This window comes from Neopelma chrysocephalum, unplaced genomic scaffold (genome assembly GCF_003984885.1).
Source record: "Neopelma chrysocephalum unplaced genomic scaffold, ASM398488v2 Primary Assembly neopelma1_59, whole genome shotgun sequence".
Taxonomy (NCBI): domain Eukaryota; kingdom Metazoa; phylum Chordata; class Aves; order Passeriformes; family Pipridae; genus Neopelma; species Neopelma chrysocephalum.
The window spans coordinates 30,174,685-30,198,753 of NW_020897714.1; the positions used below are offsets into that span (position 1 = coordinate 30,174,685).

At 41.0% G+C, this 24,069-nt stretch overlaps 1 long non-coding RNA gene across 3 annotated transcripts; it reads left to right on the forward strand.

Annotated features, from left to right (window-relative positions):
• Positions 1-879: 879 nt before the first annotated feature.
• On the forward strand, positions 880-9,250 carry LOC113966327. 3 transcript variants are annotated; one of them, XR_003533788.1, is made up of 5 exons: positions 880-2,423; positions 2,638-2,744; positions 6,585-6,649; positions 6,814-6,955; positions 8,129-9,250. It is a non-coding gene; the product is annotated as an uncharacterized LOC113966327 (long non-coding RNA). The 3 variants fall into 3 exon arrangements; XR_003533787.1 differs by having other exon boundaries at positions 880-1,568; positions 1,720-2,744; XR_003533786.1 differs by having other exon boundaries at positions 880-2,744.
• The last annotated feature ends 14,819 nt before the right edge of the window (positions 9,251-24,069 follow it).

A 24,069-nucleotide genomic window follows, 5' to 3' on the forward strand; every position in this document is an offset into this window, starting at 1 on the left:
ATTGGTGGTTCTTTAGTCGTCATGATCTGGGGAAACTTCCTTTTCTTTGACTGATGGGGAAATAAGTCTCCTTCCCTTTGTATAAATCCAGTTCTCTGGGTCATGTCCTTATGTGAGGTGAATCAGCCTTTTTGTGCAGAGCACCCAGAGTGACCCCAGTCAAATCAGTGAAATTAACTTGTTAATACACGAGGAAAACAGTGAGCCAAAAGGCAATTCAAATAGGACCGGATGCACACTGTGAATAAGGACACCCACTCTACAAAGGTAATTCTGGCTTGAAAACTAAAGCACTCCCATGCTTCTCTCACAAATTGATTGCCTTAGACAAAAAAAAACAATCAAAAATTATTTGAATCAGGACCAGATTCAGCCCTTGCCCAGTTGACAGTTGCATGGAGTAACACAGATTTATGCAAGTAAAGGATTCAGGCCAGCTCCTTGAATTTTGAGAAGGGCTGTGCTTGGAAACTGTCCAGGTTATACCAAACACAGCTATTGCAAATGGAGACAGAGTGTAAGGAGCAAGACATTCATCTCAAGAACTTGGGAGCTAGCAAATATGCTGTTCTCTCATCTTTGGGGTACAAAAGTTGTATTTCTGTCCTATTCTTTGTGATAATTGAAAACAGCCAATTAAACCTTGTACTGAAACCATTGGTTGAATTTTTCCAGTAAATTCTTGAGATTACGGAGGTTTTCTTTACCTCCCTGCAGGAACTACCTCCCACACACCCTTATACAGTGCAGAGAAAACTTCGTGCCAGAGCTGTTCTTACAGATTACTTGAATTTAAAAGGCTCTAATGACACTTTTCCCCCCATTTTTTTTAATCCCCCCCTTTTTTTTAGAGCTTACCACAGGGAAACAGTAACAGGGCATATTTGGATCTCTGTGTTTTTTAGTGAAGAGCTTTCATGTTCTAAAGTAATTACAACGGGGTGAGTGTGTGTTTTTTACATATAGGGATAAGGCTTTCTTAATAGACAAATAAGAAAAGGATGCACAGCATAGAGAACTTAGTTCTCTATCAATATCTATCCCAGGCTATTTTAGTGATTGATCAGAGGCCTGAATATTTAAGGCCGGAGAACACACCTCATTCTGATGAAAATGAAACATGGATATTTTTAATCTGGTTTATACTGAGCTTATTTCAAAGAGTTGTTTGGGGTTTGTTTCAGGTTCCCTTGAGATTATGTAAGCACTTCAAGTTGCATCCAGATGTACTATACTGTCATGAAATCTTCATAGAGACAAATAATGGGTATTTCTGTTACATCTTCTGTGCAGGTCACAGGGAGGAATGAATGCCTGTTCAACACTGGAATAGACAACAGAATGCAAGAGATTTTTCCAGTTTACAATTGTCTGTATTTCTCAGAGGCTTTGATCTTCACATAATGTTTGTTTACTCCTGCAGGCACATATATGTCATATCATAATGGCTCCTATCTGTAAAGACATGTGTCTGTCACTGTCTGATTTTATACCTGATGAGTGACCACAAGAAGTACTGAGATAGGTGGATTGGCAGGACACGTGTGAGCAAACAGCTCAAAGATGAGGTGAGCTTCATGTGCCCTGCTTTTCAATTCTGTTTAGGAAACAGCACCCAGGCTGACCACGATATGACACGTGGTGAGACACTGTGGCTTGACTCCAAACATGATTTTCCTTGGTGTTTGTTACTAATATTGAGGGTTTTTTTCACTGCAGCTGCAGGCCCCAACCTCACCTGGACATCTCCTGGCAGATGGCCCCACCAGTCACACCACAGGGAAGACATCTGCATGCAAGGATGCCACCTTGCACGTACAGTAAATGTGCCAGGGGTAAGCAGAGCCCTTACTTTGCAAGGATCACAGTCAGAGGTTCCTTGCAAGGGCTGAATTCACCAGCAGTTCCTGAAAAGCAAGACTTGGTTACAGACTGTGCTTTGCCGAGAATTACGTATCATTATGTTGATTCATGTGGCAGCCCATGAGGTCCTGAGAGTCACCATTCCTCTCAGTAAGAGCGGGGGGAGGCTCACCTGAGTGCCCAGCTGCTGGTCTGCCGTGTCTTAGCAGGGGTCATTTCCCTTCCACCAGAGTCCTGAGTCCCTGAAGGAGGTGCCAGACCCACATGGCTGCCTGCAAGGCTCACAGCAGCATCTTTTAGATGAGAGAAAGGGAAAGGACAGCTAACACTCCCCCACATCAGCACAGCATGTCCCAGAAACCTCTAAAGGAGTTACTGTTAATTTTCCCTCCCACAGTCCCCCTGGATAGTGTGGGCACAAGAGTGTGGAAAAAGCTTTCAAAGCTGTGACTTGAGATTTCCCCGCAGGGGCTCACAGAGGAAAGTTAGGGACAACGGAGGGAAGTGCACAAGAAGAGACCCTTGCCTGCTCCTTGCAAATTGCTCTCCTCTGCAGTTAAGTATCCCTCTCACACTCCCCCAGAACAGGGAGGATATGACATTTTATTTAGTGTAAAGTCACCTGAAGACTTGCCAGCACCTTGCTCCTGCCCCACATGGCACATTGCTGCCTCTAGTTGTAGGGCTGTGCTGGGAATGCAGAGGTGAGGCATTTAAATGCAGAAAATAAACTTCCCAGGGAGAGGTGAGTGATGCTTTCCCTAATGATTTCAGAGTTGGCCTTGCCGTGCACCCCAGGAAGAGTTGCCACGGGAGCGGTGAAGAGACCACATAGGGAGTGAGAGGCTGGAATCGGGACAGTACCTGGGCACGGGGAGCGGGTGAGTGGGCAGTGGTGGAAGAGGGACCTCTTCTGGCAGCTTGTCCACTACTGAGAACCTGGACTCTATAAGGAAAGAAGTGTGCAGTATTTCGGTACGCAGCCCTTACTGATAGAGAAAGAAAGAAGAAGCATCTCTTTTGGGAAGGTCCCTCCCACTCACGTACATTTCATGTCCAGGCTGTGCCTGCAGTAAGCCCAGCGGGCAGGTAGGGATGTCTTCTGGCCAAGAAGGGAACGAGTTATCCTGGTGCAAGTGGCCTGTTTCATTGCTGCATGCTCCAAAGAGCTGCTTGCTGTTAACGCAGGAAAGACAGAGGCATTTCCTCACAGAAGGGGACACAAGAGGAGATTCCCTACAGGCTACAGTCTGCACTTTCATCCAGATAACAGTCATTTGAATAAAACTGATGAAGTGACGTGGTGTTGTCTGCCTTCTGACATTATCATGGAATCATAGAATGGTTTGGGTTGGAAAGGACCTTAAAGATCATCTAGTTCCAACCCACCTGCCATGGGCAGGGACACTTTTCTCTCTCCACCATTGCTTTGTCTTTTCCTTTATTTCCTTAATTTATTTGGGATTTTTAGCATTAGTCTTTAAAGCAGTTGCATTGAACTTAGCAAGCTGTGGTTTCTCTTTCGTTTAAAAGAAGTGTGGCAGAGAGGCACTTGTATCTACTGAAGTCCTCTGAAATGGAGAACAAAAAAGCCTGGCCAAAAGAGGAAAAAGTGTTGCAAAAGCCTCATAACAGCCCAAACTAAACTTTATTGGCAAACCCAAAACTTATTTTTCATCACGTTCTGCATCCCAGAGTGGTCCAGGGTCAGGGAATGCCCTGCAGGAAGGTGTCTGTGAACACTTGATTAATGGAGAAAATGGCACTGTGGCCAAATGACTGCAGCACCTCCTCAGACTGATCCCAAAGTCAGAGCATACCCAGCTGTACCTGGGTGAACCAAGACTCCTGCATATGCTGAATGGCACCTGCACGTGTTCAGCATCAGCAGGCCCCTGGCAACCCCACAAATGCACAGGGTCCCACCAGGTGCATCTGCCATAAATCCAACAAGGACAGGGACAAGCCAAGAGGAGGAGGTGCTTGGTGAGTTCTGGGAATTCACTATTTTCACACAAAAATGCAAATGGTGAAGCCAGTTGAAATGGGAGAAGCCTGGAGGTATTATATTCTGGCGTGAGGGATAGTCTTAAAATCTCCTTTCTCTCATTCCAGAAGTTTGTTTTTCTGTGACATGCATGTATACACATGCACACAGGCAGAACAGAGGTCCTTATGGGTAAAAAGAGCATCATGAATAGAACTGGTCAAAAATCCAAAGTGTGTCTCATACATGGGACTTATTTCTATCCTTTTCTTTCCTTTCCTTTTTTTTTTTTTACTGTTTTAATTAAGCAGCAGGAGTTATTAGTCAACGGATATTTGTGTGTACAAGCTCGGAATTCATCCTAAATCTATTTTGTACGCATGAATAAATGTTGTATATACCCCAACATTAATAGCAAGAGGCCTTTAACAACCTTTGAGAAAGATAAGCAAAATTAAAACTTAAGAGAAGACAAAGTATATGCAATTTTTAGGTCATTTCATTCAGCAGTATTTTATGTTGAAGGCAAAGAAAGTGTTGTGGAATCCTGATAAAATGCAAAGCTGCCATGTAAAATGCCACATTATCTGTACACCTCATGCCTCCAAAACCTTGCAATTTTTACAACGTGCTGAGTACAATTTAATTAAGAATCTTCATGCAGGGACTGTTGTCAAAGAATGTGCTTTTCTCTGCACGCAGTTGTTAACAGTAAAAAAAGAAAAAAAAGTATAATCCAACAGCAAGTGGAAAATCTGCAGCCAGATTCCTGCAAAGCCTCTGAGGCGCCAATTAAAAAAGATTAAATAAAACAGAATGCAATTTTGAGTTATTATTTCAGAAAGCACATCCGTGAATTATAAAAGTGCCGTTTCCCACCGGAAAGTTGCGGAAGCCGCGTGCCTAATGCAGGCACATTAACGCTCTGGTGCCTTCACCAGGGACTGCCAAGCATGAAATAATATTGTTCTGGAATAAAAAAAAACACATTAAGCAAAAACCACCAAAATTATTTAAAAGCAGAGTGAATTAAGCTGGAGGGTGCTGTGATGAGAAAGAGAAACGCCATGTTGCCCCGTAGCACAGGTACAGGGCTGGCTCTGCCTCCCAATCCCCAGTTCTGGCCATTTTTAACTTTGCTGGGTGTGTTTGAGCCTCCCAAGCTTGTTAACCACAAGGGTTTGAAAAATCAGCTTCTCACCTGTCCAAAAAAGGGCTTACACTCTGGAATTATTCAGCCATGTTGCTGAGAGAGAGAATCGGGAGCCAGAAAGACAGACAGGCAGACAAAAAGAAGAAAGGACAGAGGAACATTTTCTGGATGAGCAAAGTCAATCTTCCAACACTGGGATCTCAAGTAAGGAAGCAAATTCGAAATGAGAGCTTTCCAGTGCTTTTGGAGCAGAGAATTCTCTTCCACAAAACTGTAATTGCTGATTTTTATTAACTTGCCGTTGGCATTTAAGCACTTTCATCTAATCCTAGGACATCCCTGATAGAACTGACTTTAAATGTGTGACTTTTTAATTGTGTCTTAGCATTAATACTAATTATTATAAAAATACAAACAACAGTCTGTAAAACTGGTAAATACTACCTCCTCTAAACCCATTGCAGTGACAAATCTGTGCTTCCTTCAGCACCCATTTAAGAAAGGGCATATTAAGAATGGCAAAATTGTTATGACACTGAATTCAGAGGTGAATTTTGATACCTGATGGCACAGGGGACACTGCAGCGTTTCATCAGTTTGAATGTCTTTCAGATCTTGCTGATTCTACATTTAGATTTTGACATTCAGAATTATCCAATGGACCCAGAACGCTACATTACAAAATGCAGGAGAAATCTGTACAGTGAATGTGCTTTGCTCTGTGGTGGCAAATTTATGGTGCTGTATAAATGGTTGATAATTATTTTGTAAGCTACAGAAGCAAAACATACAATATTCATACTTTACAGCATACACAATTTAAAAAAAAAATCTAAAAACAGGTTGGTGTGAGGATATGCTTTTCTATGTTTGGGTTTATGGAAGCACCTCTTTATTTTACACATTACCTGCCTATATGGTGCTCTGGATGTCTCTGAGAAATTTTTATTTAATGCATAAGTGAAGAATCCTAAGTTATAAGCCAGAATACCTCACATCTAAAGTTTTAGAACCACCGTTAATTTAATATTGGATCTCAGAGAAAATAGCTCCTAAAAAAACCATGTGCAGATCCCTTAACATCTAGAGATGGCTTATAACCAATATGAATGTTGTACTGAACTTCAACTTGAGAGAGAAAAAAATTCATTTGTAGTCTTGGTATAAAGATAGAGCAATTGCAGACATCCCAAGAGACTTCAGACCAGACATTCAGCAGTTATGAAGTGATATGGTTTTATATGTGCAGTATGTTGTCCACCATGGAAATTTTCTAACACAAAGAATGACAGGATTCAACTCACTGTGATATGAATAATTCAGTACATGAATCTGAAGGAGCATCTGCTCTGAAGGAAAGGCAAATTAGGCTTATGTTACTTCTTGCTTTTCTTATGAGTAAGACTATTAGGTATGTAAATGTGTGAATTCAAGATCTTGTATCTGTTTGAATACTCACTTCTGTGCCAGAACAATAAGGAACCAGATTTTTGGCCTAAATCTATGCTGATCTGTTTTGATATTGTTCTATCTGGATATAGTAGAGACAAGTGTATAACTCACACATTTTGTTCAAAATAGGAGGAGGTGGGCCAAATTCTGGCTCCCTCCAAATGATCTGGCTGGTGCTGAGGCATATGAACATGGTACGTTGACTTTTCTATCCTGTATCTTGATGATTTGAATTCTTACTCATCCCATCCAATTATCCTGCCTCCCAGTCATAGGCAGTGACATGTTCAGAATATGTGAATCCAGCCAAAGAACTGCATAGAAAATATGTGGTTTGGCCTTTTTTCTTCTTGCACAGAACACGAGTGGGACACCTCTATGACAGTGCTGCAATGTGCAGGATCCAGTGAGACACGACAACTTGATGCTTAAATGGTAATTGAAAATGGATGAAAACATGAGGATAAAGGACCCTGATCATCAGTCTGACTTCAGGGGAGGTAGGTGGTGATAACATCATCTGACGATTCACTTCATGGGTTTTTAATAGAGCAGCCTATTACACAGCTACCTCTTATAAAGTACTTACCTCTCTCTGTTACAGTAATGTCTCTGCGCTTCTGAAGCGTTAAAAATACATCTACCCTCATAAACTGGTAAAGAATGTCCCTTGGATAAAGCTTGCTACAAGTCAGGTGCCATACAATGAAAGTTTTGGTAACTTCAGAAAATACAGACATTAAATGCCAACCACTCTAGAAACCAACAGATGCCAGTGGTCCTGCTCATCAGTAACAAGGAAGACATTGTTCCATTGCATGGCGTGTACATCAGTCATCGCAGCAGCTTCCAAATTACAGAAATGCTTCAGAAGAGAGAGCTGACATCTGTCTCAACGTTCCCTCATCCACGAGTCTCACACTGCATCCATCACGCTAATAAAGCAGTCCACGAGCTGGAAAAAATAACCCCGCAGAACAACACCAAATACATACTATCGATCTGTGTAGCTGAGATCTGGCAAAACCCCAAAAGTCTTGTTCTCCTCACAAATCCAAGAGAGCAGCCACAGGTTCAAAACGATTTCCAATACTAAGACACAGAGGCCATAAAATCTGAGACTCCTTCAAAAGTGGCTGAAACAAAGTTTTCACTCTGTAAGATTTATAACTTGGAAAACCATTACAAAAGTCCTTTCTCACCAATAAATTTCAGATTGACTTTTAACTTTCAGATTGACCCATAGGGAGAATCTACATAGTCTAAATGCTGTGTCTGATACAAACCAGTGTGTAGCTGTGGCAAACACCCATGGAAAAACACCCTGTGATAGATGAGATAGATGGGAAGGAAATCCACAGACTTCATAGAATCATAGAATGGTTTGGGTTGGAAGGGACCTTAAAGATCATCTTGTTCCAACCCCCCTGCCATGGGCAGGGACATCTTCCACTAGACTAGGTTGCTCAGAGCTCCATCCAACCTGGCCTTGAACACTGCCAGGGGTAAGACATCCACTACTTGTCTGGGCAACCTGTTGCAGTGCCTCATCATCCTCACAGTAAATATTTTTTTCTGATATCTAATCTTAAACCTACTCTCTGCAAGTTTGGAGCCATTCCCCCTTGTCCTTACATGCTCTTGTAAATAGTCTCTCTCCATCTTTCTTGTAGGATCCCTTCAGGTATTGGAAGGCTCCCATTAGGTCACCCTGAAACCTTCTCTTCTCCCAGCTGCTCCAGCATTCCTTGTTAGCAAATGCTCTCATGCACCCCGACATGGAGCCAGGATGCCAGATCTGAAACATTTTAAATGAAGGCATGGTATTTGCAACACATGGCCCTTTTTGGCATCCTGGATTACGTCTGTGCATTTTCTCTGACTCTAAAGTAAAGGGTGATCTGTGATGGTGCGTTGTGATCTGTCCCCCTCTCTGTGCTGTCACCACTCCGTTTGGACATGAAGCTGAAGGGATGTATGTGCCTATTAACAGGCAGGCAGAAGCCAGGCTGCACTTTGCACATATGGGACCCATTAGCTTTTAAATCTCCCCCAGAGATTGTCCATATTTATCATGTCCACAAAAGAAAACCCGTGTGCTTGGACATATTGAGTGAAATTGAGACTATCAAATATGTTTACACAACGGTGGAAGACAAGCAATTGAGAAAAATGTTTAGATAAACGTTTATTGCTCTGACAACTATCACCAATGTTTTTGTACAGAAACCTAGTTTTTATCAATATGATTAATATTTTCGCTTGACATTTTAACCAAGGGGTTAAGCAGAGGGCATTTATTTTGTATGGCATTTAAACAAGATTCTGAGCAATGCTGGAGGATGGATGACCAGAAGGTAAAGTAGTGTTGCCCAGTATAACCCTTAAAATAACTCAAACTCCAGAGTTCGTAGTCTGAGGCACAGTGGCTCACTAACCTCCAGTAAATATCTTGTGGGACTGCAACATGTGTCTTGCAACTACAGAGCAACACCAAGAGAGATCTGTGTCCTAGTTTCAGCTGGGATGGAGATAGTTTTCTTCCTAGTAGCTGACACAATGCTGGGTTTTGAATTTAGGATGAGAATAAATTGATAACACACTGATCTTTTGGTTGTTGCTAAGTAGCGCTTACCTTACATCAAGGGCTTTTCAGTCTCCCATGGTCTGCCAGTGAACAGATGTACAAAAAGCTGGGATAAATGAGCCAAACTGATCAAAGGGACATTCTATAAACTTGAGAATTTGGCCATGAGCTTCTGATGGCCACATGTGGATGGCTGGGCATCAGTCAGTGGGGAGTGGGAAGCTGTGTTGTCTCATCATTTGTCTTTCTTGGGTTTTATTCTTCTCTTTCTTTCCTTTTCCTTACTATTATAATAGCTATTAAACTGTTCTTATCTCAACTCATGAGATTTTTTTTTTCCTGATTCTCCTCCTCATCCTGTGGGGTCCGTGAGGGGGAAATAAGTGAGTGGCTGTGTGGTACTTAGTTGCTGACAGGGGTTAAACCACAACAATCTGCTGAACACTTTTACTAATTCTGCCTTCCTCTTGGCATGTCTGAAAGGACCAGAGTGGAAACTGGCACCAGGTAACACCTGCACCCAAACACGGGCACATTTCAGTTTTGTTTTCTCATTTAATAAATAATAGTTGCAGAGAGTATATAACTGTGACACTTAGAATTCTCTTTGCACCAATCTTGTGTTTCTCTTCCATGACAAGTATCACATGGAAAATCCTAGGGTATGGATAACCCTTTGAAGCCCAAGCTTTAATTTACACATTGCTTCTAAGGTACTGATGAATGCTCTTCTTTGCTGCAGCCTCTTGGTGGCAACAGCATAAGGCAACATTTCTGAAAATGTACCAAAGGCTACATCTTCCTATGTTTTGTGGTGGGTAAGGCTCCTCACTGGCAGGTCTGGAAGAGGAGGCAATATTAAAATTCTAGCTCCTTGTGCTTTACCACAATGACATATTCTTTTAGTTTTCCCAAACTTCCTTCTATCAAACATACAAGCTCTAAGGTTTGCAAGAAAGGAGATCTTGGGGAAAAAAAAAAAAAAGAAAAGATTATTGTATCCTCATTAATTCTGAAGGCTTGTTAATTATGGTGTTGATGTTAATGTTTGGATGATCGAAGAAACTCAGATTTTCTGTTTAGTTACTAGGTGCTCTAGTAACTACTGCTCCCACCTTCACATCACTGACACCAGTGCCTGTCTTTGACTGTACATACACTATTCCAAAGGAGTTCTTCTGAGTGTGGTTGAGGGAACTCCAAATCCTCAGCCACACATCCCGGGCAGCTGTGTCAGACAAGGACCAGTGTCCAAGTCAGAAAAAGCAATCATTTTGCTTACTGAAGCACAAGCTCTCAGCCCATGTAGGAGAGTATCACCAGTGTTAAATACACACACAACCATGCTGACAGAGGGTGTATTCAGGCACATAAGTACACTCATTAATATTTCGGGACTGGATTGTTAGTCACAGTGACCTCTGTCTGAGAGATTGAAGAGCCATCTAAGATGCTGCAGCAATTACTGAACCTCATGTACATTACAAAGCAGCACCTACCTTCGCCCCTTTAATGATGGAGGTAACTACACCTAAAACTACAACAACATGCCCTGTCAAGCTACAAGAACCTGAGATTTGTTCCACCCTTACCAAAATATTCCAGTTGCCAGAACTGACCAGTTCCCCCTGCCATCCCCCGCAGCAATTGCCACCACAAGCCGAATGTGCTGCGTGGGCAGGGCTGGGATGTGTAAGAGCAGAGCTGATAAGAATCTTTTATTTGATGAGTGGTCTTCATCTGAGAAATAATTTTACAGCACAGTATGAGATTAAATCTGTTACCAGTTAACTCGTTTCCTGCGCCATTTTGCTTGTGGTTGTACAGACACATTCAAGACTTTTTTCCTGAACCTTTGAAGAAAAGTGCATTCGTGGAAAGTGGCAACTTTTGGACTTGAACTCCTTCCAGTGTTCACCAGCCTATTTCAGTTGTGACATTTACACTTAGTTGAAACAGTAAATTACTATTGATCAGGAAGCATTACCAGCTTTGCCAAAGTGGAATGAACACTCTGGCAGTAAGTTTTTACCTCTGCATTCCAAGGGTGTTACATACAGACATATAAATTGACTGCAAACTCTAAAAAGAAGCTTAACAGAAAATATAAGCTGTATTTTTACTTTAAATTTCTTTTCTAGAAAGACACTAAGATCATAATTTGGTTAGGATTTAGCAGCTAAGACATTTTTATTGGCATGTCTCTAGTGACTTAGAATTTATTTTCATGTTATTTGATTAAACTGCATGCAAGGAATACTTAGTGCTTAGTGAAGACAAAATAATATTTAAAACTTACGGTCTTTTTTCTCGGCTTTCTAGCATAATTTATGTTTTTAAAGCAGAAAAATCCTGAAATACAATTTGCTTTTGATTGCACTGACTTCTACATGTGTATGAGGACACCCAAGTAAAGCTCACTAGTTTCAACTTGGTATCCTGCCAAATTGGCACAATTTCTAATTAACATATTGCACATGGAAAACCAAGCATCCATAACACCTTCTGTAGTTTTATAATCATCAGAGAAATTACTTAAAGCTATTGGCAATTAAGTTATTTGAAATTACTTTAATAGCCTTTTCCCCAACAGCTCTCCTATTTGTAGAAACATGGATTTGTCACAGTCACAGTGAATTAAAAAAAAAAATCTTTCCCCAGGACCAGGCTTGAATTTTCCTCCTGAGGGCAATGGGAGTGTTTTGGTGTGTACCATTGTCCAGCTAGGAGTGAGCAGCAAAAGGAGCCCCATGTTTAAGTGGCTGGGCTCACCAGTCAGTAAGGAAATCAGCTGTGATACTCTAAATAGCAATTTACCTTCAAGTGGCTGAGATTTGGTTGGCCTCTTTCTCTTGATGCGTTGCGTCATTACTGACTTCAGTATGTCCCTGCCAGACACTAAAGATGTGGGTTTGGCTCCCCATCTTTTAATTATCTCCCACATGGCTAAATTTGGATTGTGTCATACCCACATACGATCTGCAGCGTGCTGAAAGCTCCTGGTTATTCACACCACTTCTCAATAGCAAAGTCAACTGCATCAAACCCTTTCAAGGTGAAGATTTTACATAGCAGAAACACAGTGCTACAGTTCAAAAACTTGCCAGGATTCTTCATTACTCTGCGTTTGTATCATGCTTTATGGACACTGATTATTTCTGGCCAGACAGAACTGTAATGGTCACAGCTATGTGTCACCACTCAAGACATTCTACCTAATAATTCCTATTCCAAGCTCAGGTTGAAAAATACTCATGTCTTTCAAAAAAAGCACCTGATCTTGATTTAAAGATGGCAAATGGTAAAAAAACCTGTCCCCTTCCCTTTGCAAGTTGTTCCAGTTCACAGTGACCCATATAGTTTTAAAATGTACCTTGTGAGCAGAACTTTTCTCTCTCAGTTCTAGACCCCTACACCTGGTCTAGACTCTTTATTTAACAGACAGTGGAAAAAAAGAGGTATTGCCAAAGCACAGTTCATCTGACCTATTTTAGATAGCTAGATAATGGCCTAGATAAGGCACTTCTTTTTCTCCCATTGACTGAAAGAAGGTCTAGTTTAGGTGTATCTGCCAGAGGTATATTTACCAAACATACGTTATTGCTATACCTGAATGCCAAGATATACAGCCTCAAGTATATTTTTGCACTGTATAAGTCTACAGCTGGAGAGTCCCCCTCTTACCTCTGCCTGGACTCTAATTCTGACACGATTTTAACCAAAGAAAATAATTTTGTTTCAGACCACAACCAGCTAATGTCCTCATGCTCTCTCTCCAATGAGCTAAATCAAAGGAATTCCTAAACCTCCAGTATAGTTCAGATTTTCAAGCCTTGAAGTCACTCTGGAAGTGTTTTATGAAGCCCTCCCCAGTTTTTCAGCATTTTGGGGGATGATGACTGATATGTGATGGCACTTTGCAAGCCTGATCCCAGTGTATTTGGGTACAGAGATGCTGGCAGAAGGCACCTTGCTGTGGTGCTGTGCCTGAGCTAATTAGTCAGGTGACTCAGCCACTTAGTTCAGAAAAATTGTCATGCTGGTGTGACCATAATCATTCACAAGTGACACCATTATCTCTGCACTGCCTTGCGTTGCACAGCTCAGACACAAGTGGATTTAGAAAAATGTTGTTCTGATTCGGATATCACCAAGAAGCAGGGCAGAAATAAATTTAGCTTAATACAGCAAATGATGAATAAAAGAGAAATTACAATAGGGAAACAAAATACTGGACCCTTAATAAACCGCATAGTGGGTAATTTTCCAGTCTGGAGTGTTCCTTAAATATCAAGTGAAGGAGAACACCTTACTAGCTGTAGTTCAAATATTACCTGTAGTCATGTTACTTGGAATACATTTTATGTAGGCAAAATTTTAAATAGCTAAATCTGGAAACACATCAATATCAATTGATCAACCTGGTACAGTGGAAGGTATTTCTACCCATGGCAGGGGGGTTGAAACGAGATGATCTTTGAGGTCCTTTCCAACCCGAACCGTTCCATGATTCTACGACTCTATGATCAATAAAACTGCAATTACATGATCTGTGTTTATGCAGCAGCTGGTATTTCAGCCTTGTACAATAATTACTTATTTGCCTTAAGCAAAATGAATCACGTTCACAATTCAGGTTCACCAGAATGCCAAGGTAAAAGTGTTCAGCTTCGATGGGTGTGTTTTATGTGTATATTTATGGCTCTTAGCATCAGAGGGAGCAAATTCACACCCTGATAAACTTGATGATTAGGGAATTTGCAGCTCTCCAAACCCGCGCATGCCACTAGCAGATGAAATTACACAGAGGGTTGCAGCTGCTGCTTAATTAGCAGGATGATAAATCTCAGGGAAATGTTTGCCCTCTGTATGACAAAACAGCAGAGGCATGAGGTGGCTGGGGGGGAAAGTCAATCCATTCTGTTAGTGCTTAAATCCTCGCTGTCTTCCCAAACTCCCCTAATGCTTCAATCCCAACGCCTGCCTTGCAGCCTTAGAGACTGCACTGGAGAGATGATGGGGAAAACGGGAAACACTGCAGAATGCTTGAAACAGCTTATTTTGAGCAGAATTGGACTAACAAGATACTTTTTTTCCCTTTAAATTGACACACCTTTCCTTTACAGACCTATTTTATTGTGCAAGTAAGAGAGAGAAATGAGTGCTCCAGACCTCCTACCCAAACTAGCTCAAACTCTAAGAGCTTAGATCTCATCCCGCAGAGGCCTGATAGCTACGGAAAAGACAGACAGGAAAACACTCAAAAGTGTTTCACTGCAGTATTTACACTTGAGTCACCAAGAGTATTTCTTCTTCCTTGCCTTATTTCTTTAGAAACTCTCTAGCCTATAGAATCATTTCCCTTCTTTTAACTTTTCCAGATCGTTCATTTAGTCATTGGAAAAGGTTTGCCTTCCATCTCTGCAGAATGAATGGCATTTCCTTGTGAAGAAATTTTGCCTCATCATAATAAGGATGCCCCTGTCAACACAATTCACTCTTAATGACCACCTAAAACGAGAAGGTACAGAGAGAGACAGCTGAGTTGTGCAGCAGTCTGAGAGACTAATAATTAGTGGCTCCTGCACTCAGTCATTTATCAGGAAATACTGCTCTGTAACTGCTTAGATGTCTGCATGGGAAGAAATCAGTCTAATCTCATTGTCTGGCTGAGTTTCAGTGGGAAAACCAATTTAGGGTGGGGCTTAAATGATTTTGGAGAGGGCCTTAACTCTTCATTGTTTCATGCTTGATATCTGGAATTCTTTAAGAAAACAACTCAGGTAAGTAACATTTTTTCTGTTTTTAGGAGACACTGAGGCCATAAATTGGACTCTGTACCATAGATTTTTTTTCCTATTATCTCTAATTGAATGGTTTCTCTTTTTGTTTTATGACCTCCAGCTTTTTTCAAGGTCAAAGATAAACTGTCTCACAACATGAGATTAGTGAGAGTGGCTGAAAGCTGGAGCTAACACCCTTCCTATTACTTTTCTCAAAGGTGCCACACGATACAGGCTTATTCTTTTTTTTTCCAACCACCAGCAATAAAGAAATATGTTACATTAGCAGAAGCAGTCACTCATTTTTATATCTGGAGAACAGGGAGACAACATAATATATAACATCCTACACATGTCCTCCTGCTGAGGATAATCTTGGCTTGCTCCCATACAGATTGATGTGAATGTTGTGTAGCCCTTTTCAGAGATTAACTAATCTAGAAATGGAGAGAGAGCTGAGTGAGCACCTCAGAAGTCATAATTTATTTGACAAACAGCGGCTCTCTTTCCATTCCTCGTACCCTACACTCCTGTTGGCGTAAGGGGCAACTGGTATTGCAAGAGTGAACTGGAAATGGAGTCCCTCCATTGCTCTGCTTTCTCCACAGAAGAAGAAGAAGGGAGTAATACCAAAAGAGCAAAACAAGAGGTGTGTTGCCATGACAGCTTGGCTCTCCTATCCACTTAGTAGATACATGGAGCCAAAGCTCCATGTCATTACTGTCATCAGCTAATGACATCATCAGCCTAACCCCATATTTTGGCAGTCCACCGAAACCTCTAAGAGAAGAAGTACTTACTTGCATATATGTCTTTGCTTTGCTGTATAATCCACATCATGCCTTTTAGCCCTTTTCTTACTTTTGTTGAGGTGCTGAGATGTTTCATTTCACAGCCATGCAACATCCAAACCAGAATTCAAGCCAATGTGGCAAGCTGGCCATGTTGGTGCCTCCCTAAAAATGCCAGAAAACACCTAATGGAATAGCAGCCTTACTCGTCCTCAGTGGTGTCAGTGGAAATCTTCACTGTGAGAAAATGAAACTACCAACCTACAGATCACAGGTGATTTTTAAAACTCTGAGTTATTGTTAGAAGTGGTGGTGCTTCCTTGGCTTGTGTATGAACTCCTGTGAATAGCTGCTACTGATTGAAAATGAGTGAGTGACAAATCCACGAGATGAGCTGAGGTAACGCCAGACAGCTGCAAGGGACCACTTCATGAATAATGTAATTTCATCCCTCCACATAGAGAGTTAAAATGCCTCTAATTGTTACTGCACAGATGGGACCAAGATCCTCCATGGTTGGTTTGCTGCTCCCTGGAGAGGCAGTTCTCCATTAGACAGGGATGTAAGCCTAATAAAAAAAAAGAATTGATGGCTATTAAAAGAAAATATGTTTTTTCCTTTTCTTATATTGTAATCACCCGAATGATGGGTTGGGTAGCAAAAAATTTAGGGTAATGAAGAAACATTTACCAGAAATGTGCTGCAGTATTTCTAAGGACACCAGCAGGTGCTGCTGAATAATTAATTTTGAATGCATTCATTCTGTGTTACTGCTAACATTGACAGCCATTAGCAACATAAATAACAGCAGATTCTCTTTTGTGGACCAGTCTCTTGTCAATGTTCATTTTAAAAAGAGTAGGACAGAATATTTTCCGTAAAAAAGAGAAAATGCATATATTTCATATTCAAATGTAAGTACACACAGTGGCTTTTTTTTCAGGCAGTGATCTTGTACTGTCAGAGAAAATCAGACTCCATAGCTTAACATCTCTTTGCCCTCTCTGACCTCGGTTTTTAGTTTGCATTTAAAAGGCATATCTTCCTATTCAGCCTCTCTTGAGATTCAGGATTCTGACACGTATTGTGCAGCACAGATTAACGTGCTAAGCAAGTTTGTTGAAACAAAATTATTAAAGCTCTTTAGAGAAAATAAGTGTGTGAGACAGAGATTGACGTATTGACAGAGCTATCAGCACATGTACAATAACACAGAGCAGTTAAACTAAAAAATCAACCAGTAAATAGTAGGTTATTTACTGTTGTCAAGAACGTGATCTTTTTCTGTTCCCCTGATAAATCACAGATATTTTTCCTTCCAGTTAACTGAAGCCCACAATAAACAAAGAGGGTAAATGTGATGCCTCAGCAGCACACAGTGATGTATCTCTAAATAGAAAGCAAGGTTGTCCCCCTTAACTACTGCCCCTTATTAACACGCTACAGGATGCAAGAATTTCTCCCAAAGCCTCTGAGGCTGTTTCAGCACAAAATGAAAGAAGAAGTGCAAACTGTCTTGCCCATGTGAAATAAGGAATGTTTGTTGTTTGATGGAAACATTTTGAGGTTTCTGTGGAGTTGTGCTCAACACCCTGAGACCTATTTCAGGCCATTTTGTTGTATCTTCACAGAATCACAGAAAGGGTGAAGTTGGAAGGGATCATAGTGGGTTATCTGGTCCAACCCCTCTACTCAAGCAGGGTCATCCTAGAACACATTGCACAGGATTGTGTCCAGACAATTCTGCAATATCTCCAGTAAGGGACACTCCACACCCTCTCTGGACAATCTGTTCCAGTGCTTGGTCACCCACACAGTAAAGAAGTTCTTCCTCGTGTTCAGGTGGAACTTCCTGTGCATCAGTTTCTGCCCGTTGTCTGTATTGCTTGAATTATTATTGCTTGGATTAGATATGAAACAAGATTATTATTATCTTGTTTCATATAGAAAGTGGAGAAACCAGTGGAATAGTCTGTGCAATAATCAGTCAGTCACTCAGCTAATCCAGACTATGTTTGACAGACACCCTAAACCTGGCAAATCTCCTCTGGGTTTCAAAATGGAAAGTTTAGGGCATCTCTACAAGTATATGAAAGGGTAATGCTCCTGTACATCACAGTTGTTCCACTGGCCCACTGGGTGCCACTTCAAAACCAGCATTTTGCTGCTGCTTGGTGGAAAGCCCCGGTGCCGAGCAGGTGTGTAATGTGTCACTCAGCCTGACAAGAGACTCTCACATTTCCTCTGCAGTGGCTACACTCTCCTCCATTCAAATCTGTCGATGTCAAATCTGTAAATGGTCATTTAAACATTTAATGAATGCATATTAACACAAGATCACAAGATGTCCAGGTATAACCTTTGACTATAAATGTAGAGATTGACTAAACACAGACCTTTTTGACATGGATCATTGCTTAGGAAAAGCATTAGCAATTCTTAAGGCTAGCTAACCCCACTTTATCTTTCTAAGTTAGGTACAATTTTCTGAATTCTTCTATTCAAAAGAGAGACTGGAATTCTCAGGAGAGCAGCAGTGATGTGAATTTGGAGCAGTTCAGCTGCCCACAAGGATAGCACACCAGGACCTGGATTTGCCTTGCTATTTCCTGGCAATAAATATATGAAATAGTCTACAGCACAGAGAAGAATAAAGGTTTTTAGGACAATCCAATAAATTTGACGTTTATCTTATCAAAGCCTCCAGTCCTCAAACATCCATTGGCCTGGTGCAGAAGGATATGACCACAGAGCCAAATCCCAGATGCGAGCACAGTCTATGTTTGAGATTTCTCCTTCTCCTTATCTCCTATAAAAGATCCCAGCTGTCTGCTAAGATCCAGTTAGCAACTCTCTCATTGATTCTTTCTTATAACTCTTATGCATTTCAAGAGAACTGCCAGAGGTGTTTTGCTGGTGTGATTAAGTGGTATTTCGTAGCATTATTTTCTGCTTTCTTCCAAGAGAAAGCACAAAATAAAATGTTTGGCTTCAACTGAGAAAAATCCTGTGAGTTGAAATAAAACATATTTATACAAACCCCTTGGGAAGCCACCAGCTTTCATGAATTCTTTGTGTCAGTAAACTCTGCAGAAACAAAAGCTTGTAGAATGTTTGTTAAATATATTGGGAGAGAGGCATTTCTTTTTTTACTAAATACACCGAGTGCATCCTAAATTACATGTACTAAGGTCTCGCAATAAAGGCACCAGAAAGTTCTAAACAAACCTGCAAAACACTACAAGACAGAGCACTACAAGCCCTTGCACCACAAACTAACTACTAGACAAGAAGAACTCAAAAAAGCTATCAGGGAACATTAGGAAAGAGAAATGAAGTTATGATCAGACCCAACTGAAATGATTAACTTCACAATATTCAGGGGAAAACACTTCCACTAAAGAGCTGGAGATTAATGTTCACCTGAACAGTGCTGTGAAATTAAAAGGGCTATTAATCGAACCTCAGAGGACATTTATGTAGTTTTCTGGAAATAATGCAGTCAAAGGAGTGCAAAGTTCTTCAAAAGTAAAGTTCTACCGTGTTAAAATTGCTCAAAGTGCTCTTTGTGATGCTGGTGGCCCATCTCCCACTCCAACCTAACAGAGAACGAAGAAATCTAGAGGTGGTGTGTAAAGACCTTCCACCTAGAATTTTAAGGTGAAGGCAGGGCTTATACCAGTGATGGCTTGCATTCCAAAAACAACTCTCACAGCAGATATCCAGAAGCTATAGCTGGAGTACCTCTGCTGGAGGAAGAAAATAAGAGAATATGAAATTTGCAGGGAGGTTCATTTTTGGTTTTGTATAGGTGAACACATGTCCAGAAAAAGGGATTCCCACTGGCAAACGGAGGCATTCAATGAGCACGTGCTGTTGTTTATACTCCAGATTATTCTTCCTAAAAATAATTTGGACCAAGAGGAGCAGGCAGGCTTTGTGGAAAGCTGAAACAGCATGGAGAAGGGCACAGGGAATAAGATAATTGAGCTGAAAATTAAGACCTAGAAACAGAGCTCATGGGTCTGACAAACTTCTGTAATTTTAAGACACAAGCTGCACATGGAAAGGTGAATCCATTGCCATCTGTGTCACAAAACATGGACAAATAAGGAACTAGAAAAAGATGAGTCAGCCAGAGAAGAAGTCACTGTGCACATCAGCACAGCGAGGAGTCAAATCAAGGCCCCAGCTCCCAAACAGGGCAGTTTCCATCTCAGATGTGTTCCTGCCTCAAAGGGAACAGTGGTAAACCTACTGAGGAGACCTTGTGACAGAGAGGGAAGAGCAATTCATCAGATTAAAAAAAATCCCTTTTTGATTCTTTTCTTATTGATAATGCAGGAACCATTTGTGATGCTTCACAATCCTGGGGAAAAATCTGCAAGATACGTGGCAAAATTGCTTCAACTGCGGGTACAGCTGATCTCACAAACACCTTTAGCCAAGAAGGACTTCCATTTGGAGGAATGGGCATGGATAGATGAGAAAAAGGAGTAAAAAGTTCAATGTTTCTGTTTTCAGACTTCTTGACAAAGGATTTTATAAGACAATTTGCCTAAGTTTAATATTTGAAGGATCTTGGTAGAGATAATGAAACAAAATACCAGGAGATAGAAAATATTTTGGCCAACTAAACCCAGTATTTTTAAAAAATTATTCTTTTTCTTTTATCAAGAAAATAATATATTTCCAACTGGAGGAAGAGAATGGGCTTTGTTTAGGCTCCATAGACAAAACCCTCAGATTTTTATGCTTTTTTTTCTCTCAGTGTGTTGTTATTTTTAAGATATAATATTCTAGTATCCTGCCCTACTTCTGTGCAGAGCATAGTGTTGTAGAATCATTTGGGTTGGAAAAGACCTCTAGGATCATTGAGTCCAACTGTTAATTTAGCACTGACAAGCCCATCACTAAACTCTCAGATCTGCTCTTATAAAACAGAACAGAAACATAATCCTAAAGTTCACAGGCAGGGCTTTCTTCCCGTTTTATAATCTCAAATGGAAACACATAAATGGAGTAGGAGGGCAAGAAGAATTAAAACAGCTGTGAAACACTGTTAGAAAAAGAGCCAGTACAGTTAGAAAGGTCTTGCAGCCAGTTGTATTTGAAAAACTCATCCAGGACGCTGCCTCCAATTTCTGTTCATCTTCTAAGACGGATTTTAACAATATTTACTTACATAACTGTCCTCCCTTAGGGCACCAGCTGCACTGCTGATTCATGTGAGGCCAAGGTTCACCGAGCATTAGATAGACCCAGATAATGAGAAGGAAAGATAAATTGAGCCTAATGCTAAGTCGGGGGTGACACGTGTTGAAAACTACCACTGCCGCCGCTTGCCTCCTCACAGCCCCCCCAGGGGAGTCATGCTGCCCTACCACGGGTGTCCTGCATGAGACACAAAGATGTCACAGCTTAACAAATTCCACTTTCACCAGAGCAGGTCTGTCAGCCTGGGGTAAGCTCTGCCAAGGAAACCTGCTGCCACCAGCCCCAGAGTTCTCTGCCTCACGTTCCAGGCCATTAGCAAGGGATTTTCTGTGTGCAGCATCAATGCCTTTATTCAACTGGTGCTGCATATAGCAAATGTTTCCTAAAGAATCATAGAGGCACAGAGTGGTTTGGGTTGGAAGAGGCTTTAAAATCACTTAGTTCCAACCCCCCTGCCATGGGCAGGGACACTTTCCACTAGACCAGGCTGCTCAGAGCCTCAGGCCTTGAACACTTCCAGGGATGGGGCATCCACAGCTTCTCTGGGCAACCTGTGCCAGTGTCTCACCACCCCCACAGGAAAGAATTTCTTCTGTATAGCTAACCTAATTTTTCATTTTTTTTTCAGAAAAGAAAGAGCAAATGTATAAACCAAAAGGCTTGCAGAGAGCTGCACAGCACGGGGCAGAACACTACCCAGATGACACTGAAGGAAGAGGCATTGCAGGTTTATGAAATTCTTCTCTCTTGATCTCATTTAAAGAGAGCCTTAGCAAAAGCCCAGTGAAGGGATCAGGAGGTTTTCTATTACCTTTAGAGTGCTGTATCACTCCCTCCTGAGGGTTTAGATGAATGCAGGTGAACGAGGCAGTTAAAAACCTCACATTTATAGTAGTAAAGTCAGTGCAAGCAAAGGCTCTCACCCTGATCTAATGTGCACAGTGAGGTAATGTAAGAAGGAAGAAGAGACTAGTAAGTCTTAAATCAGAAGTTGAAGGAGAGTGAACACTAATTTCAACTTTAACTTGTTTCTTCAATCATTTTTCCAGGTTAGAGATTGCTCATTAATAAAATGACAATGAAATATCTTTGCAGACTTTGAAGAAAATACGGTTCTTTAATCTTAAGAAGTTATTTCCCAAAGATGCTTCTAGCTTAGGGAGGCAAACTCTCCTGGCTTCCCCCATCATAACAAGATCCTCTCTGGGGGCTATTCAAAGCCATTAAAGCCCAGATCTGATCTGATGATCAGACTATAACAGGAATTTAGGAGGTGAGCTTTTGAAAATGCCCTCCTCAGACCTCATCTGGCTGGAGTGTGGAGTTGAATAGACTGTGAAATAGGAGGGATGAACAGAAAATTTTCCCTTATAAGAGTCCCAAAGGGGTGCTTTTATTCCTGGGGGAGAAAGGGGGAAAAGGGGAGAAGAAAAATAAACCAGATTAAAAACCTCCCAGAACTGGAGGCATTATATGCAGTGCTTGCCTGTTTTTTTCTGGGGATTATTCTCTACTTCAGAACTCAATAGACATTCAAATCAGCTGTAACCAGATTAGTCTTCTCAAAGATTTGTATTACAACTACACCTGGGGGCTCCATCTGTGATTATAATTGATGTAGACACTCTAAAGCTGAAGCATAGAAGAACATTAGACATACACACACAAAAAAAAAGTTTATTGTCTAAAGAGAGAAACCAAAGGGAAAGAGAAGAAAAAAAGATGAAGAGGGCAAGGATGTACCACAGAATGAGACAGGAGAGTGAAGTTCCCCAGTGCCAGCTCATTGCCTTGACTAGTAGTCTATAGGCTGTGTATGTTGGCAAGAACAGTCCCAAGAAATGCTATGTTAAATTACTAATATTTGTCCTAGAGCATTTTCATTAAGGCTGAAGGATATGGGAAATCAGGTTTGGAAGGCAGCATAGGGATAAGGCAGAAGCCTTCATCCATGTGACTCAGAAAACCAATTTCAAAGGATTGAAACTGTCATAGTTCAGGAAACTGGTCAAACAGTAGTCCAAATATAAAGTAGTCACACGGGGAAATAAGAAACAAAAGGGGAGGGAGGAGCAGAAGTAGCCAGAGAAGCCCTCAACTCCAGTTTCTCCAAAGTGTGATAGTACACAAACATGTGTGGCAGCAACAGCTTTGTTTTTCAAACCCTTTCACTCTCCAACCCCAATAGGTATTGAAAAATGACTTGGAAAAACAAAAATTGAAGAAATATCAGCCAGCTAGGAAAAACTGAAAAATACTGGCTAGCTAGGAATTGAGGGCCTGAAAAATGTCTATATCTCAGAGGCCTTCGACCTTCCCCCCTCAATGTCCCAAATGAAAATGAACAGGAAACTGGACTCCTAACTCAGCTTGGAAATTTTGCCCAAAGACAGTAGATATGAATAGAGCCAGCAGGCTGATGAGTCATTTGGGTCAGCAAGTCTCCAGGCAGAGGAAATTAGATGTCAGCAAAGTCATAATTTTCAAGATACGCTCATTTAAAACCAGATATCAGTCCTAAAAGCAGAAAAACCCCCGTTTTCTGAATAAGCAATAGGTGTCACTGTATAAATAGCTGAAGCCTTTTGAACATGCAAGAATGTGAATAGAGTAGATAAGAGTAATTAACTTATATCAAATCTGTAACAGCATTCAGATGAACATAAGCTTCAACATTACTTCACTCAAACATTACCCCAGATAAGTCACTTAATGGTTGAGTTAGGGAAATAAAAATTAAAGATGAGACTAAGAGCAATAAAGGCAGCAGACAAGTCCTCAGAAGCAAGACATGAGAGAGCACATGAATGAAGGCAACACATTTATCTGCAGGCAGGGAAGACAAAGCAGCCAAATAAGAACACTTGGACAACCAAGTAATACAAAGCAGCGAGCAGACACAAGGCGAGGAAATTCAGAATAAAAAGCCTAGAAAACTACGTGGCACAAAGAAAGAGAATGCAGTTGAGATTCTCACACAGAGGGGCATGTCACAGTAATTGTCTATCATTATGTACAGTAATTTCTTCCCTGAAGAAAAGATTAAGTCAACATAGATGTAAAATAAGAATTTAGCAGCTGGCTCAGACAATACCTGACAAAGAAGTGGTTATGAAGGATTTTTTAAATACCTTACTAGTAAATTATACAACCCACCCAAATACACAAAGGAACAACAAATGTTAAACAAAAGTCATCACAACATGCATTTATCAGCTTGTTTAAGCTGAATTTGG